Below are 16,521 nucleotides of genomic sequence, written 5' to 3' on the forward strand. Positions count from 1 at the left end.
GTAATACAGAAATGGCTGCAAGCATACATTGACAGAGAACTTCTAGATGTTCAAGCCAGATTCAGAACAGGATGTGGAATGAGGGATATCATTGCTAATGTCCGATGGATCTTGGCTGAAAGCAGAGAATATAAAAAAGATGTTTACCACTTTTCTGCAGTCTCGTGTGATCATGAAGGGTGAGAGCACGTCCAAGGTGCTCTCCAGTTTTGTGCTCGGCTCATTGGCCTTCCAGCACCTCAACACCAACTCGGACACAGAAGGTTTTCTCCTTTGGGAAGTGAAAGGTGAAGCCAAGAATAGCATTACTGACTCGTAAATGGATGATGTTGAAGTTGTTTATACAATTGATATTCAGAAGTATATTCCATGCCATCAGCTTTTTAGAATGTGGTAGGTTGGTACAAATTCCGATGTCATTCAGATCAGATTATGACATTCAGAGAGAGACTGCTTCACAAAAACATAATAAAGCATCTTTCAAATCCAGAGCTTGTTTTCCTACTACTAACACCAAGTATAATAACAGACAACTGCTCTACTCATTGGTTGGAACATGCCTTACATAAACCTCAAGAAGGACTTTTTCATAGAGTACCTTTAGTGGTTGCCAATCTGGGTATGTCTGAACAGCTGGGTTACAAAACGACGTCAGGTTCCTGTACGTACATGGGTTTCAACCGAGCAGTAAAAGCACACAGCTCTGATTTTTTTGAAGAAGATGGATCTTTAAAGAATGTACATAAGATAAACAAAACGTATGCTTCGTTACAAGAAGAATTAAGGAGTGTATGTAAAGAAGTAAAAAGCAGTGAGAGAGCAGTAGAGAAACTTCTAAAAGATGTAAACAGATTAAAACAAGAAATCAGAAAAAGAAAACAAGCACAGATTCAAGTAGCAGGAGAGAGGAATAACCCAGAAGAACCCCAGGGAAACATTTTTCTTTGTCAGGCTTTAAGGACATTATTTCCAGATTCTGAACTTCTTCATTCATGTGTTATCTCTCTGAAAAACAGACACGTTTCTAAAACTTGCTGTAACACCAACCACCATCTTGAAATGGTTGACAAACTGACCTTAATGGTAGAATACACGGATGATGTTCATGAAACCAGTCAAACTTGCACGCAGCATATAACGAAGCATAAAGCATTAGATGTGGCTGATGGATGGAAATTCAAAAAATCACGGCTGCTAGAGTGAGAAAAACAACAATCGAAAACAGATACAGATAGTAGTAACCAAGAAAAAGCATCCACAATGAGCAGTCCAGAAACAGATGAAGACCTTGAGAAAATGAGGGGCTCTGGTGAATATCCACCGTCTCCTATATTTTGATTATTTTAGGTAAAAAAAAAAATATATTTTTGATTGACTGAAGGGTAAAGTCAAACATTTATAATGTTTTTATTTTTATTCTGTTGCACTATTTGTAGAAATGCAATGATAAATTCTAACATGTTTATTTTATAAAATAGTTTTTAAAGTATCAGATACTTTTATTTTAAAATCAGATTTTTTCCCTAAAATGTTGAAGGAACAGTTGAAAAGGTTTATTCTTCTAAGTCTATACCACATTTTTAAGGATTTTTAGAAAGAAATTAACATTTTCATAATCCTGAAGGAAATAAAATTTATTTTTATCTAAGTCATTAAACTTCCTATTCTTTAAGAAATGATGGCTAGGGCTGGCAGATGAAACATTAGGTGTCATGCAATATTTGCAACATGTACTAAAAAATTGTTTTTGCTTTTTATGTACTATCAAGGAAATACTGATAAAGCTATTTTTAAATGCAAAAAACAAAAAAAAAAAAGAAAGAAAAGATGTTTACCTATGCTTTATTGACTATACAAAGGCTTTCAATTGTGTGGATCATGGCAAGCTATGGACAACATTGTGAAGTATGAGTATTCCGGAACACTTAATTGTGCTCATGAGGAATCTGTAGATGGATCAAGAGGCAGTAGTTTGAACAGAACTTGGGCACACTAAATGGTTTAAAATTAAGAAAGGTGTGTGAAACAGGGTTGCATTCTTTCACCATACTTATTCCACCTGTATGCTGAGCAAATAATCTGAGAAGCTGGCTTCTATGAAGAAAAACGTGGCATCAGGTTGGAGGAGACTCATTAACAACCTACGATATGCAGATGATACCACCTTGCTTGCTGAAAGTGAAGAGGACTTAAAATATATACCTATGAAGATCAAAGAGCCTTTGGTATGGATTGCATCTCAAAGTAAAGAAAACAAAAATCCTCATACTGGGCCAATAAACAACATTCTTCTCAACAGAGAAAAGATTGAAGTTGTCAAAGACTTCATTCTTCTTGGATCAACTATCAACACTCACGGAAGCAGCAGTCAAGAAATCAAACAACATATTGCATTAGGCAAAGCAGCTGCACAAGACCTATTTCAAGTGTTGAAGAGCAAAGATGTCAGCTTGAGGACTAAGGTGCGCCTGAACCAAACCATGGTATTTTCAGTAGCCTCATATGCATGCAAAAGCTGGACAGTGAAAAAGGAAGACCATAGAAGAATTGATGCTATTGAGTTATGGTGTTGGAACAGAATATTGAAAGTGCCACGGGCTGCCAAAAGAACCAATAGACGCGCTTTGGAAGAAGTGCAACCAGAGTGCTCCTTGGAGGCCAGGATGGCCAAACTTCGTTTCTTATACTTCGGACTTGTTGTCAGGAGGGACCAATCATTGGCGAAGGATATCATGTTTGGCAAGGTGGAGGGTCAGAGAAAAAGAAGACCCCCAATGAGATGGATTGGCCAAGTGGCAGCATCGGTAGACTCAAGCGTGGCAACAATTGTGAGGTTGGCCCAGGACGGGGCAGTGTTTTGTTCTGTTGTGTATAGGGTTGCTATGAGTTAGTACCGACTTGATGGCACTGAACAGTAACAACAATGAACAGCACGGTGCCCTTGTGTGGCACTGTGTGTTAATGTACTGGACTGCAAGGTTGGTTTGAATCACAATGTAGGAGATTCAAGCTTACCAGCTACTCCTCAGACATCTTATACAGGGTCGCTATATGTTGGAACCAAGTCAACAGCACTTAACAACAACAACAAAGAGCAGTATATGTCTTTTCCTGATATGGGTAATAGTAATAGTCATCCCTGGGGAACTTATTAGCTAAATATTTAAAAACAACAACAAAAACTCAAGTTGGTTAACACCTTAATTTTCTTATTGGCTTAGACCACACATGTCTAGCATTGTCTAATAAAACAATTTCTTCCACATTTCTTTCAAAGCATTTACCCACTCTTTCTATTCAATTCTGACTCAGAGTGACCCTAGAGCACAGAATAGGGTTTCTGAGGCTGTAATTTAGGAAAATGACGGACTGAACTTTCTCTTGTGGAATGGGTACAGACCTTGCAGTTAGCATTCCATCACATAACATACTGTATTAGCAAAGTGTTGATGTGGATTTTCTTTTCTTGCTTTTTTTTTTTTTTTTTAATTAGAGTGAAAATTATTAGAAAGATTTTAAAGTTACAAGCAGGGTTAATTTTATTTTCTTATTAATTAACTTTTTTTAATGTATCTGGGTTTTGTTTAACAAATCATTGTATCAGCCATATGCAATGTGTATTGCTGCTTTTAATGTTAATTATATAAAGTTAAAACTTTATAATACCATAGTTGCTTTTTTACGAAAAGACATGCAATTAAGTGGTTGTGTCATAGACGAGAATAATTTTTTAAGCGTTTTTTCTTATGTAAGGTTATACATGTGCTTTCAAAACATAGTAACGCAAAGAAATATAAAATTATGTATCAGCATGCATTCAAGACCAATAAATGGAGAAATTTTTCTACATGTCACAAACTTTTGAATATGTTTTTGTATATTTTGACGTTTTGGTTTAGGTATTGAACCAACTGAGTCTTTTTTAAAATCTGATTGTAAACTTAACATTTGTTTCTCTGACTTTAATTTTCTTACGTTTGTGTACAAAAAACATTCAATCAAATCTATGAATATGAATATAGAATGAAGCAAGTTCCTAATCAGTAATGGTATCCTCACTTTTGTAAATGTGAGACTCTGAAGATATCCCCACTCATCAAGCCCTATTTATCTGCAAGTAAAGAGGCAAATTGGGTCAGAGAAAGTGAGGGCATTTCCACAAGAGGAATATGTCCACCATACCTACCTAATTGTTGTGAACCCAGATAGGTTTTTATGGAAGATCAAATATTGAGTTTAACTAATAATCTCCCAAACTTTTAGGTAAGTGAAAGAGGGGAACCATTATAGAATAACAGTTTTGGGGACACCAATCAGAATGAAGGAAGCACAGAAAAAGAAAGAAAATGCTGAGCAGGAGCTAAGGGATTTAAATGAAAAGACATGAGGTGGTTAGAGACCGCAAGAAAGTGGAAGACCCTCAATGAGATGGATTAATACAGTGGATGTAACACTAGGAACATACATAGCAACGATTGTGAGGAAGGTACAGGACTGGGTCCCTATGAGTCAGAACAACATCATTTATGAAGCACCTTGAGCAACACAAGTTTCTTCATTTTAGTTATCTCCTTAAATTTGCTAAAGAATTCCATAAAATCATTATTATTACTTCTACATATCAATTCAGAAAAATGCATTTATCTGTTAACGTCTTCTTTAATTCCCTCCGCCATCTTGTTACCACTTCCTCCTTTCTGTCAACACTTTAACCTTCTCCACAGAACTTTTTACACACTCATGAACTACACTGAGTAACACTGCAGTTTAGAGAAACTTTGCAGTCAGAAGGGATTCAGAACTCCTCTCTGCCTCCTACAATCTGGGTAGTTTGAATGCAATCTTTCTGAATCTCAATTTCCTGATAGGGAAAATGAACAGCTAGCTGCACAACCTAGATTATAGAATAATCCACACCATTAAACCAGTTAATATTAGCAGAGCATCTAGCCAAATATTTCCCCCATATTATCTTTGAGAGGAAGGATAATTTCTGATTTCTTCATGCCCTTGCAAGTGTACCTACACAGGAAGTGCACATAGTAGGAATTGATTTAAGTGATGAATGAATGGCAAATGAATGGATAGATGAATAATCTTCTGAATCCTAGGACATTTCTGTCTATAAAAATTCCCTTCAGGACTGGGGGCTGGTGACCAGGAGGCAGGCTTGCAGAATGTGCCCTTTGGCTACTTAACTAAGTATGCGTTTTAAAAATTCTTATATATTTCTGAATGTTTTTGTATACAACCCCTCCCCCCCACACAAAAAAACAGAGGGAATGGAAGCAGATACTGTTGAATGATGGTACAGAGGAGGTTGTAATCATTGCAATGTCACGATGGTATAAAGCTGATGTTCCCCCATGTGAACTATCACTCAGTTCACAATAAAAACTTAACAAAAAATAAAACAGCCACAACAAAGGGTTGTTATTGTTAAGTGATGTTGAGTTGGTTCTAACTCATAGCAGAGGAGAGTTTGGTGAATTTGAACCAGGACGTTGCATTTCAAACCAATTTTATGGTTGAGTGCTTATCCTACAACATCACACCAGGACTCCATAGCGCGGGTGGGAAACTTTTTTTTTTTTTTTTGCTAAGGGCCATTTGTATTTTTATAACATCATTTGCGGATCATACAAAACTATCAAACTAAAAATTAGTCTGCTTTATGGTAGTGTAGTGTGGTGCTATGGGCTAATGCGTCAGACTACAAAGTCGTTTGAACTTTAAGGTCAGTGGTTCAAGCTCATCAGCTGCTACTTGGAAATCCTAAACAGGTTCACTATGGGTCAGAACCAACTCGATGGAACTTAACAACAGCAGCTACAACAACATGGTAGCATAGTGGTTACGAGTCGGGCTGCTAACCTCAAGATCAGCAGTTTAGGCTTTCTGCCCCTGTAAAGATGTACAGCCTCAGAAACCCTATGAGGGTCATTATGAGTTGGAACGGACTCCACGGCATGCTACCACCACCACCACCGCCATTTGGTCAAACATTTAATTAACTCACACTTAATATGATGGCCCGGTGGCCCTGGTGTGGCGCTGTGGATTAATGTGTCAGACTGCAAAGCTATTTGAACTGCAAGGTCGGCGGTTCAAGCTCACCAGTCACTCCTCAAAAATCCTATATAGGGTCACTACGGGTCGGAATCGACTCGACGGCACTTAACAACAACAACAACGTGATGGCTGGAACTGTGATTTCCTTGGCAGGGCCAGAAAATGATTCTGCAAGCTTTACACAGGCTGTGGGCCAGATTCCCCACCGCTGGTCTATGGGCTAAGTTTCTGTGAGACAACACCGGATATAATAATAATTATACATGTTTTGCAGTTTTGTCATAATCAAATGAGATAATGTGTATAAAAAGGCACATTGTCTAAAGAAAAAATTAAGAAATTTTTGTTGAGAAGAAAGAGGCAATGGCAGCTGCCTCTCCAGCATCTGCTTCTGAAAAAAATAAAGAGACCCAAACCTTTTATTTACCAATCCAAGTTAGGGACTTCTTGTAACTACAGAATTCATGCAAGGTTCTCTGTCACCAGATAAATAAATAATCACAAGTCACATCCATTTAACTCTCTAGGAGATAAAAGATATTTCAATAGTTTTTAAAATTTTATGTACTATATAAATTTGTGGGAAATTCTGTGCAGACTTTGTAGTCAGTCATGTGTCTTTGTTGGTGTTAAGCGCCATCATGTATATAAATCCAGTCTTACATTGTGTTACAGTGGAGCTTTTATTGGGGCAGGATTGTTTTAATTCCCCATGAATTATAAACTGTAAAGCCCAAACAAATGTTATTTGTTATTTTAATTATTATCATTTCAGAACTACAATAGAAGAGCATAATGTCAATTATTCAGATATAAAAGAAAAATAAAACACTCTTTTCCCTAACTGACTAGGTAATTTCTATAACTGTGATTTTATTGAGATATAAAAGGCAAATAAAATATTTTTATACCAACTAATTGGGTAATTTCTACAAACGTGGGTTTCTCCAAAATTAAGCCGAGTATATACTTTTGTCCTTTGTATTGAATATATGTATATGTAGAGAAAGTCCTAGTGTAGCACTGTGGGTTAATGTGCCAGACAGCAAAGCCATCTGAACTGCGAAGTCAGTAGTTCAAGCTCATCAGCTGCTCCTCAGAAACCCTATACAGGGTTTCTATGGGTTGGAACCAACTAACTCGACGGCACTTAACAACAACAATATGTATATATTTTTTAATCTTTTTGAATCTATCAGCCACTCCACAGGAGAAAGATGAAGATTTCTGCTCCTGTAAAGATTTATAGCCCTAGAAAGCCTATGCAGGGTTGCTACAACTCAGAACCAGTTCAATGGCACACAGAGACAAAAATGATAACAGCAAAAAAATTATTGGATGGTTACAGACTTTTTGAGATCAATGTACAGCCATGAATAAAGAGTCTTTTATCGACACACACAAAAAATTATAACATCAAAGTAAAAAATTTCCCTAAACCAGAAAAGCAAATTCATTGTTGTTTAGTCAATTCTGACTCACAGCAACCTGTGTTGGACTGGGTTCTTGAGAAAAGCAAAACTAGTAAAGCTTATATATATATATATATATACACATACATACATAAAGAGATGTTTCTATCAAAGAAATGGACCACAGTAGTAAAGGTGGGAGAGTCCCAGTCCAGGTCCACTAAGCCAGGATTGCAGGTGGACCTGGCAGGCAGATGGACAGACAGGAGTCCCAAGTCTAGGCCTGGTGAACCAAGATCAGTGGGTGGGCCCAGCAGGCAGATTAGCAAACAAACAATAGAGTAAGTCACTGGATCAGATTCAAAGAACCAAAGGTTGGAGGACAACCTTGATCCAGAAAAGAGAACAAGTTTTCCTGCATGTCCATTATATTGGGAGCAGGCCACACCCCCACAAAAACATCCTTTCATCTGATTGGCTTCTCATAGTCCATCATTACAGAGTTAACTATGCCTGTATTAGATGTCACCATGGAAATAATCACATATCAGCTGCCAAACCACAGGGAAACCTGGAACAGTCAAGTTGACACAAAACCTTACCTATCATACAACCCTATAAGACTAAATGGAGCATGTCAAATGATATTACATAATTGCCAAATTACACCATTATATAACTGCCAAACCATTGAGAATCATGACACAGTCAAATTGACACATAACCTTAATTATCACACCCAGTGCTATTCTCATCTTCCAGTTTGGCATTCGTCACTGCCAGATGTATGTTGTTAATATATAAGACAGTAAAATAGAAATTTTACTATTGTAGTAAATATGAAAAGTTGGATGACATAACAGATATGTTTGGAGTAGGCATACTAGAAACACCATGTCATAAAATGTGACCTTTTAAAATAAAGTGTATGTTGCATAACTTACCTATTTCAATGAAATGTATTTATTCTATATGACTGTCTTAGGCTGAGTTCTCTAGAAAAGCAAATTAGTGAAGCTTATATATGTATCTACAAAAAGAGATTCATCTCAAGGAAATGGCTTACATGGTTATGTTGTTTTTGTTGTCGCTGAGTTATTTCTGACTCATAGCAGCCCTGTATAGGGTTTCCAAAGAGCAGCTGGTGAGTTTGACCATGTGGTTCAAACCAAGCTTACAGTCCAGTGTTTTAGCCCACAGTGCCATACCAGGACTCCTACAAGTTATTATTGTTATTGTTAAGTGCCATTGAGTTGGTTGTGGCCCATAGTGACCCTGTATAGGTATTCTGAGAAGCAGCTGGTGAGCCTGAACCACCAACCTTGTAAATCAAACTGACTTCGCAGTCCAGCACATTAACCCACAGCACCACATCAGGACTCTAGTTATACAGGGTTACAGAAATTATAAAATCTGAATTCTGTGAGTCAGAAATCAGGCTGTAGGTTTCTTCTGACTCATGTAACTTTAGAGGCTGACCAACCCATGATCAGTAGATCAGATAGCAGGCTGTTGGCTCCATGCCTCAGAGTACAATAAGTCCCAGAGTTGGTAGGTAAGACAATAGGCAGCTGGCTCACAGGCCGAGGAGGGTGAAGAATCCCAAGACTGGCAAGCAATACATAGGCACTAAGTCAAGTCTCAAGACCTTGATGTCAGAGCTGGATGAAGGATTCAGGACAACCAAAAAAGGCAGTGAACTTTGCCAGAACATCCATATATATGAGGGTTTCAAAAGTTTGTGAAAAAAATTCCATTATCTTTCAGTTCCATTTTCCCATCAAGTTTTTTTAAGTCTGCACAGATGTTGAATACAGGCCATGCCCTTGAGGTAATTCCCTTTTCAACTGATTGTTGTTCACATCAGATCACAATCTGGAAATGTAATGTGAAATAATGTGTAATACACACTTCTGAAATTATATTATCTCACTTAAATGAAGGACAATTATATCACCATATAACTCTCAAATTACATTATTACATTGCTAACCACTGAGAATCATCGTCTACCCAAGTAGACACATAACCTTAACCATCACAATGGTTTAAAGATCAAACTTAAGTTGTCTAAAATTAATTAATTTCTCCTCTTTCCCCACCCCCACATTACCTCCAGTAGTCGCCTCATAAACTCCTATAACTATTGATTTTCCCTATGTCTAATAAAGGCGACCATGCATTTCCAGGCATAGAGGTTCTTTCTTTAATGCTATCCAATAACTAACCAAGTCTATCCCCTGTGGTTACTTTATCTTGTCACCTCCCACCAAATGAGGCATAGGTAGTTTCATGGTAGAACTCCCACCTTTCATGCAGACAACATGGTTCCAATCCTGGCACCTTAAGCACAGCCACCATCTAGCTGTCACAGAATATTTGCCTGATGCTATCTACGATGTAGAAAAGTTTTCAGTCAAGCTTCCAGACTAATAACTAGGAATAGAGATCTGGCAATCTACTTTCAAACATTAGGCAATGAAAAACCTATGGATCATAACATTCCAGTCCTCAACTGATCATGGGATGGCTCCGGAGTAGGCAGCATTTTGTTTCACTGAGTTAAGAACTGTCATGAGTTGGTAGTTGACTTGAGGGCAGTTAACAACAAAATATCACAAGATGGAATGATTGCCTATCTATGGGTTATGCCCACCAGACTTAGTATTTTATGAAAGCTGAATTTTAACATTGTGCTCTATACTTCTTACTACCTATCTTAGCACGTGGCACATGGCAGAGACCGAATATGTCCTGGTTTAATAAATTGATAAATAAAATTCCATAATCATATCTCTGTGTTTTCTCTCTCACTCATTCTTTATTTTCAATTCTCCGTGTCCTAAACTAGTTCAGGCTCTCATTCATAAAAACTATCATCCTAATCCACACTTGAACACTTGTCCAATATACCTTCACAGAGCTCTGCTCCCATTATTTTCCTCTTGGGTCACAAATGCCCACTGGCTTCCACCTGTCCTTAGACGTAATATCATCATACGATGCTCCAGCTATCTTCTCTCATGCCACACTACCTTCATATTTATTTACATGCAATGGGACTACAGATGCATTTAGTATCTTAATATGTTTGTCCTGAGGTATATAGAGCTTTATATAATATATATAAACAGAATATAAACAAAAGCTTTTTACATCAGCATAAACTTCAGTTTAAGAAAGAGAAGAGAAAATTTGCTATATAACAATTTTGTAAAGTGGTCTTTCTAATGTAACAATATGTTTTAGGATTCAATCTTTTGTTAATGCTCAAATTGAACCTTAATTTCCCTTTAAGAGCAAATAAAAAAGGTGTTCATATTACAGTATCACCTTTGGTCTTGGAGATTTTTTGTCAATATTTTCTGTTATCCATCTGCCAACTGTTAACCAGACAGGGCAGTTTCATAAACTATACTCAGTTACCATGAGAACTGACAATCAGGAAAAGCGTGTACGAATGCCTCCTGCATATGTTTGTTTGTTGAGAGTTCCCTAGTAGATGCTGTGTGTGAATTTTCTGTGTCATTACTTTCTCTGTTATTTTCTCTTGATTCTCTATACAAAAGCTCAGATAATTTCAAGATCACCTGATAACACTTAGAATCATCAGGAAGATCTTGATGTCCTGAAGATTTTTGTTCTTAAACGGACTCCTTAACTTTTTAAATGACAATTCAAACCTCTGAATGATACCATTCAAGAATGGTATCACTAGCTCTTTCTAAGATCCCTGGAGCAATAACTCCAGTGATAATTAGGTTTGGGAAGATGGCCTAGGCCTCACTAAGTCATATTGTGATAGAGAAGGGACTAAACTAAATTTGCCTCAGAAAAGTAACAAATCTGAAACAATCTTTATCATATAGCATTTGGCTATGGTAAAAGCAGATTACTGAATAAGCAAGACAAGCAGGAAGTTACTTGTTGTGCACGCAGGAATTTACTAATCTGTAGTGAGCTACTCCACATGGGTTTTACCACTGTGTTTGATGTGGTGAAAACTATGAAGCTGTTCACTACAGATTAATCAATAAGCACAAATAAGTACTTGCTTAGCTTTCTTACTGGGTGCTTCGGCCCTGTCAGGGAATGTAAATTTGAAACAAGACTTTGAGTCTGTAAGAAGATGCTGTAAGATTGGGAGACAGATACCAGTCTCATGTCTACCTGCACAATCTTTGATGTGTTGAAAAGCTATGAAATTATTCACTACAACTAGTAAGTAAGCACATGTAATCCATGCTTACCTTGCTTATTGGGTGTTCCAACACTGACTCTAGTTCAATTGTCATTGTGCTTCCAAAAAAATGAGCACAGTCTAAGTGACATATGAGGTTGGATTTTGTTGTTGTTGTTTTTTTAACCTGGTTAGGAACACCTTCAATAAAATTTAGGCTGAGGAACAAAGTGGGAAAATATGTTCTATTTTTAATTATTAATTTTTATTTGTATACTTTATTCTGTTGTATCAGTAAATATCTATATTTCCTTAGCAATTCTCCATTACACAGTTTTGTTTGATAAGTTCTGTGCATAACACCATATATAGGAACTCTCAGTTTTTCTCTCTCCGGGGAAAAAAGAGAATTGAATTATCTTAGTTTTTGTCCAAAGTCTGCATTAGGAGAGATAAGCTGCTCTAGTTTGTTTTCTAGGGTTTAGGGGATGGGGTGAGGAGTGAAGTAACAGATTTGTCACTTGCTCTTTATAAGTTTTAAGAGTTCTACCCTGAACTACAGATTGTTGTATTTGTTGTTAAGTGCCGTCGAGTTGGTTCTAACTCACAGCGACCTTGTACAGGGTTTCTGAGCAGTAGTTTGTGGGTTTGAACTGCCAACTTTGCTGTTTGAAGTCCAGTGCTTATCCTATAGTACCACACTAGGAGTACAGATAGAAATCATTAAAACAAGACTGTTGGAATAATTTGCAGTAATTTTCTGAGCAGAGCTCATTGACTTCCTGCTTTGATTCCATTTTCTGCATGCACCAGTTCTCTGCATAGTTACAGCCTGAATGTTATTAAGCCAGGTGTGACCCTTAAAGATTTGTGTGTACTGTACCTTGCAACATAAGAATAAAAAAATTTATGTAACATTTTAATACAGTTATTATTTAAAGTTCAAGACCTATATAGTCCACCTTAGGGTTAAGTTTGAGAGAAAGGGGGTGCATGTGTGATCTGTGTTGTTTTTGAAGCAATACTCAAGTCTAATCCATTCTGGCAAATTAAAGCAGCAAGCTTCAAATGGCAATTAAATAATTTTTATGATAATGGCTATATTTAGCCTAGACTGCAATGAGTTGTAGTGTTTAAAACATTAGTAACCTAGGATTTTGAACAGGAGAAACACAACTCAGTTTCTAAATACACATTATAAATACATAGCCATGATCAAAACAATTGAAAAACATTATAAATAAAGCATGCTATAATTTATACTATGAATACTTTAAATAAAGCATATGTGTACTCAGGGTACTATCCATTCATAATCATAACCACACAGATTACATATAACAATATGCAAAATCTAATTATTCTTGCACATGTCTTTTTATTTTTGGAGATGTAGGAAAGTGTTCTTTGAAGTAATTAAGTTTTTGAAAGACTAGACATTTCCACAATAGATATCAATATCAAAAATTTCAGATTTATCACACAGCTTCTAGCTTTAAAGTTTAAAAGAAAAAAAAAAAAGGAACTTCTTAGTAATTGTAAAAGGGTCTGTGTAAACACAAAGAATGAAAAAAAAGAACTAAATATATCCATATAAACAGTCCACAGAACAAAATCCTTTTGTGGGAAGCAACAGAAAATCCTGAAAGATTTACACTTTGCACATGCTTTTTGCTGACAAGTTGGAAGAAGCAGTAACAAACAGAATAGCTGAATAAACTACTCTTCCCCCCCAATTTCCTTTATATCATAACTATATTAAAATAACTATATCAGCTACATGTTTCAAAAAGGATTTTCAGAACTGTATAAATTATTGAAAAACAACATTTGCAATCCTAAAATGAAATTTGGTCACTTTTAATGTTAAAGAATGACACCTGCTCTACGTAGAGATTTTCTTCTCTTTGTGGAATTTTAAACTTAAATGCCTAAAAATCTAGAGCAAATGAAATTCCCAAATCATATATTTTTATTTCTTATCTAATTGTATCATGCTCCCAGGATTTTTGACAGACACTGCAAAAGTAGCTAAAATTTTCTTTTCAAGTTTCTTATCTGGTCCACATTTCAAAGGCCACCTAAATTAGACAAATTGGCATTCTCATCAGTCTCTTGCTGTCATTTTACTGCTGCATGGGACAGTCTTCAACAGGACTTAAACAAACCTCATTCATCAATATTTTACTCTGGAAGAGCTGACACTTACTGTGACTTCTGTTCTTCAACTTAAATTCCAATGTCTGTGGCAGGCCAACTCTATCATTGCAGATACAGCAACCCTCAGGCGAGGTCCAACCTTTCTCTGGAAGTGCACCCAGGGTTTAGTCTGACTTCCCCTAAATTCTCTCCTCTGCACAGTAAGAGCTAATCTTTCCTGTATGAAGCAGGAGATGGTGTTGCTATGACAACAGAGCACATTCTAGCAGTGGGACTACTGAGATGAGCCTTCAAAGACTCAGGGAAACATGCACTCAGTTTTCCTCCAGGGCTATGGGCTTCTTCCTTTAGGATTTAACCCCCCAACAAGTTTACTGACAGACTGGTTGTTGATTATCTATGCATTTTGCTACAGGCAGACTACTAGTTAAGAACTGGGCAGGAAGATGACAGAATTATTTAATAAAAGTGCCATTCTCAGTTATACTAAATTTCTAGTTGTAAATGCTCTGTAAGAGGGTTTCAAGATGCAACTCCCACTCAAATTTAATGCATTCAGCTTACTATAAGTTTTTCTAAAATGATAATAATGAATTAAAAATGGCATTGTAAAAGGAAAGCTTTGTCTTTTTGTTGTTGTTGTTTGTATGCGACCACTATTGTATCAACTTGAAGGTTAAATACAGTCGCATGCTTGTGCTCACAAACACGCACACAGACACACATCCATTTTCTCTCGCTAGCATCCATGTCTGGAGGCTTGAGGTTTCCGAGTGGGGGAGGGGATATGCTAACAAAAGCAATCCCTGCAGCCACATTTTGCATACATATATTAGCCAGAGAATAATCACAATAAGCACTAATCATTTAGAGAAAAAATCATAAGTGGAATTGAAGTGCCTATGTAACAGCCGAAAAGATCTCGCATCAGGTCATATTGTTTGATGGAAGATTTATATATTTTTCTCCATCATTGCAGCTAAATGTCTTTACAAATAATGAGTACATATATTATTATTGATTTGAAATAGATGTGAATACATTTTAATAGTTTTACCAGTGATGACATTTGGACATTCAGTTTTCTTCAGAAACATTCCTGTGAATTCAAACATAGCCTTTGCTTCATTTGATATGTCAAGGGAAGGACCCAGGAATGAAAAGTTTTCTATCTCAGCAGCAGAGATTCCATTTATCCAATCACCATGAATGAAGTTTTCATCCACGGATTCATTGTGAGCTGTCCTTTCTACTTCTTGATTTCCCCATTATCTCTTCCATTTCTCAGTTGTTTCTGTCAGGAGCCTCTATTACTACACACCACCTTTCCTCCACACTAAGCTGTAATTACTCTCCTTTGTGATTGAAGCAATACTATCTACATCATTTACATCTACTCTTTCAAGCACAAACAGAACAGAACATTATGGATGTTTCTGACACTCAGAGCTTAGGAGAATCTATAAGTGAGATGGATTCAAGGTCAGCTGTTCGAAACTACCAGCTGCTCCGCGGGAGAAAGATCAGGCTTTCTACTCCCGTAAAGATTTACACCCTCGGAAACCCTGTACAGGGTCGCTATGGGTCGAAACCGACTCGACGGCACTTAACAACAACAACAACATAGGCCCTTGAGTTAAATTATCTGGATGTCTTCAGTTACTTCTGACTAATTAAACATAGATGTGCTTTGAAAAGCATTAAAGTGCTATCTAGAATCCCAATATTATAAATAAGGCTTGCATCTACATTTAGTAGAACACGAAAATGGGCATGTTATTTTTCAACTCACTTTGATTTGTGTTGTTGATGTCTATCATAGTGAAAAACAGCAATTGAATTTGTCTATTGTGAGTCTTGGTCTATATCTCTGTAAAACATATGTACTCACCTCAGAAATACATGCATAACACTTATTTTTTTCTCTCTCATGATTCTCTTCCCAGCACTTGTTCTGAAAATATATTCTCGTAATTCAAAAAGTTATAGCACCTGTGTTCATTATGTTCATTATAATCTAATTAGTAAAGGGCTTTTTCTTTTCCACTCTCATCTTAAGGGAAACTGGATAAATGCCAAAACATGTAAACAACATATGGTTTACTTTAAAATCAACCAACTAAAATTACTTATTTCTGAAGAATCTCTTAGCTAAAAAAAATATGTACAAGAAATAATTTGCTGCATTAAATAGGTAATGTTTACCATCTGCTATTCCTTCAAGACTGACTGCCTAGAGATCAATCATATTATACATTTTCTGGCTCCCCTACACACCATCATAAAAGACATTATTAAAAAGAAAAGTTATTTTAAGTAGGTCATGCTTAAATTTAAATTTAAGATTTAAATTTCGAAAAGCAAGTTGTAACCAATTAAGATGATATGTATGCCAGGAATAACTACTGTTAGTAATTTAAGAATGTAAAATATTTCCTCTATTATTTTTATTAGCTCCTAATTTCTACATATATCCACTTGTCTTAGTAATCTAGTACTGCTAAAACAGAAATATACTGCAAGTGTATATATCAACAAACTAACTATTCTCTCACAGTTTTGTTGTTGTTGTTGTTAGGTGCCATCAAGTCGGTATGAACTCATAGCAACCCTATTTATACACAACAGAATGAAACACTGTACCTGGTCCTGAACCAGGCTCACAATCTTTGCTATGTCTGAGCCAATCGCTGCCAT

The 16,521-nt window shown here is 36.5% G+C and overlaps 1 protein-coding gene and 1 pseudogene across 3 annotated transcripts in view; one reads left to right on the plus strand and one right to left on the minus strand.

The window, feature by feature from the left end:
* The window catches only part of NOL4 (nucleolar protein 4), a 509,886-nt gene that overhangs the window by 235,614 nt on the left and 257,751 nt on the right, over positions 1-16,521 (minus strand). The window lies entirely within an intron of this gene.
* On the plus strand, positions 173-1,338 carry LOC102831039 (annotated as a pseudogene).

This window comes from Chrysochloris asiatica, unplaced genomic scaffold (assembly GCF_000296735.1).
Source record: "Chrysochloris asiatica unplaced genomic scaffold, ChrAsi1.0 scaffold00015, whole genome shotgun sequence".
Classification (NCBI taxonomy): domain Eukaryota; kingdom Metazoa; phylum Chordata; class Mammalia; order Afrosoricida; family Chrysochloridae; genus Chrysochloris; species Chrysochloris asiatica.